The following is a 3,300-nucleotide window of genomic DNA, read 5'->3' as shown; positions in this document are numbered from 1 at the left end:
CTTGTTCCCACCGCTAGGCTGGTTGTCGCCCCGACATTCCCGCCACATCAAAAAACAACTCCGGAGATCTCCTGCACTCCCACCCCTAATAATATAGATAATGTGCCCATGGCTTCAACCTCAGATAGATTTTCGATGAGGTCCGCCGTGGCTAAAAAGTTGACTAACACATGAAAAAAAATCAGATACCTGAGAAATAGCAAAACCGAGTAAATATAAATAAATCGTGAAAACCATTATTGCTAAAGCTTCTTTTAAAAGTTGGGTTGCACCGACTGCTAAATGTTCTGTTTTTAGGGACGTTATCGAACGACTTCATCATCTTCTCTAATTATATACATGCATGCATTAGAATAATAACCCACTTGACCCTAGTGCACTTCTCCCTCTAGTCCCATGCGTGCATGTACTGGCAGATAAAAAGATGAAGGCATATGAGATTGTTTGTATCTTAAAAATTTAAGTGAAATCGCATTTTGCCCTTAATGAGAAACTACCTATGAGATTTTCTCTTACTTTTTTACTCTACTTAGTTTTGCCCATAGATTTGTTTAATAGGTTGCCTTAATACCTTGTGTCACCGTGTGGTCCGAGCAAAGGCATTTGGCCTAAAATTCCCCTCGTAGCGGGCACAGCCGCAATGTCCCTAACACGCAGGACCCGCTGGGAAAAACAAAAAGAACTAAGGATGACCCATCTCCTTACACACGGGACCCATCTCTCTCTCCCTTACACACGGGACCCAACAAAAAAAAACAAAAGGTAATAAAAATGACTGAGGGAGTCCTGGACTAGGGGGTGTCCGGACAGCCGGACTATCATCGTCCGCCGGACTCCAAGACTACGAAGATACAAGATTGAAGACTCCGTCCCGTGTCCGGATGGGACTTTCCTTGGCGTGGAAGGCAAGCTTGGCAATACGGATATGTAGATCTCCTACCATTGTAACCGACTCTGTGTAACCCTAGCCTCCTCCGGTGTCTATATAAACCGGAGGGCTTTAGTCCGTAGGACAACATACATTACAACAATCATACCATAGGCTAGCTTTAGGGTTTAGCCTCCTTGATCTCGTGGTAGATCCACTCTTGTACTACCCATATCATCAATATTAATCAAGCAGGACGTAGGGTTTTACCTCCATCGAGAGGGCCCGAACCTGGGTAAAACATCGTGTCCCTCGTCTCCTGTTACCATCCGCCTAGACGCACGGTTCGGGACCCCCTACCTGAGATCCGCCGGTTTTGACACCGACATTGGTGCTTTCATTGAGAGTTCCTCTGTGTCGTCACCGATAGGCCCGATGGCATCTTCAACCAACAACGCTGTCCAGGATGAGACTTTTCTCCCCGGACAGATCTTCGTGTTCGGGGCTTCGCACTGCGGGCTAATTCGTTTGGCCATCTGGAGCAGATCGAAAGCTACGCCCCTGGCCGTCAGGTCAGATTCGGAAGTCTAAACTTCACGGCCGATGTCGACGGAGACTTGATCTTCGACGGACTCGAGCCACAGCCAAGCGCGCCGCACTGTGACGATGGGCATGATCTAGCTCTGCCGCCGAACAGTGCCTTGGTGGCCGCACATGAATCCGCTTCGGCCTTTAGTCCGGAGCCGATCGCCCAGATCGAGGATCGGTGGATGGACACCACCTCGGGGGCTTCAACCTCCACGGCGATGGAGCCGAACGCTAATCTTGTCCCCCGCGAAACTCGTGATTCCGAGGTGCCGGACTCCTTGCCGGACTCCGAACCTCCCGCGCCCCTACCAATCGATTCGGATTAGGCGCCGGTTATGGAATTCACCGCCGCGGATATCTTCCAACACTCGCCCTTTGGCGACATCCTAAATTCGCTAAAGCATCTCTCGTTATCGGGAGAGTCCTGGCCGGACTATGGCCAAGATGGTTGGGGTACGGACGACGAAGAAATTCAAAGCCCACCCACCACCCACTTTGTAGCCACTGTCGACGATCTAACCGACATGCTAGACTACGACTCCGATGACATCGACGCTATGGACGACGATGCCAGAGACGAACGGGAACCAGCGCCTACAGGGCACTGGAAGACCACCTCGTCATACGACATATACATGATGGACACCCCAAAAGACAGGGACGACGAAGAAGCAGCGGAGGCAGATTCTTTAAAGAAGCAGCCCAAACGCCGGCGTCAGCGGCGCCGCTCTAAATCCCGCCACAGCAAGAATGGAGATTCCGGCACAGGAGATAATAATACCCCAGAGAGTGCCGAAGACAATCCTCTCCAGCAAGACTCGGCGCTAGGAGGATGCAGAAGCAAGCCCTCACGAGAGGGCGGCAGACGAAGAGGTTGAGGATCATAACTATATGCCTCCCTCCGAAGACGAAGCAAGACTCAACGATGATGAATTCGCCGTACCTGAGGATCCCGTCGAACAAGAGCGTTTCAAGCGCAGGCTTATCGCCACAGCAAACAGCCTAAAGAAAAAGCAGCAACAGCTTCAAGCTGATCAGGACCTGCTGGCCGATCGATGGACCGAGGTCCTCGCGGCCGAAGAGTATAAACTCGAACGCCCCTCCAAAAGCTACCCATGACGCAAGCTGCTCCCCCGATTAAAGGAGGAAGCATACATACCTCCATCACCAGCGCACGATACGGCTGACCGACCACCCCGTGGTCGTGACAGAGAGGCATCCAGGCCCCCAGCCAAGACCGTACCCCGGCATCGCTCCAAAAGTACGAAGCCAAGAGGGAACGCGCCGGACTTGCGAGATATATTGGAGGACAAAGCAAGACAATCCAGATCCATCTACGAATCACGTGGGCGCCCCATGACCCATGACGAATATTGTCGCGCCGGATACAATAACTCCGGCCGGGCCGAACACAGCAGACAACGCTCTCTCGAGCTGCGTCGTGATATTGCTCAATACAGAGGCGCCGCACACCCGCTATGCTTCACTGACGAAGTAATGGATCATCAAATCCCTGAAGGGTTTAAACCCGTAAACATCGAATCCTACGATGGCACAACAGACCCCGCGGTTTGGATCGAAGATTATCTTCTCCACATCCATATGGCCCGCGGCGACGATCTCCACGCCATCAAGTATCTCCCACTCAAGCTTAAAGGACCAGCCCGGCATTGGCTCAACAGCTTGCCCGCAGAGTCAATTGGGTGTTGGGAAGACCTGGAAGCCGCATTCCTCGATAACTTCCAGGGCACGTACGTGCGACCACCAGACGCCGATGACCTAAGCCACATTATTCAGCAGCCAGACGAATCGGCCAGACAATTCTGGACACGGTTCTTGACAAA

The sequence above is a fragment of the Triticum dicoccoides genome, chromosome 2B, assembly GCF_002162155.2.
Source record: "Triticum dicoccoides isolate Atlit2015 ecotype Zavitan chromosome 2B, WEW_v2.0, whole genome shotgun sequence".
Lineage (NCBI taxonomy): Eukaryota > Viridiplantae > Streptophyta > Magnoliopsida > Poales > Poaceae > Triticum > Triticum dicoccoides.
The sequence above is the reverse complement of the archived record's forward strand: the minus strand, read 5'-3'. Positions refer to the sequence as shown.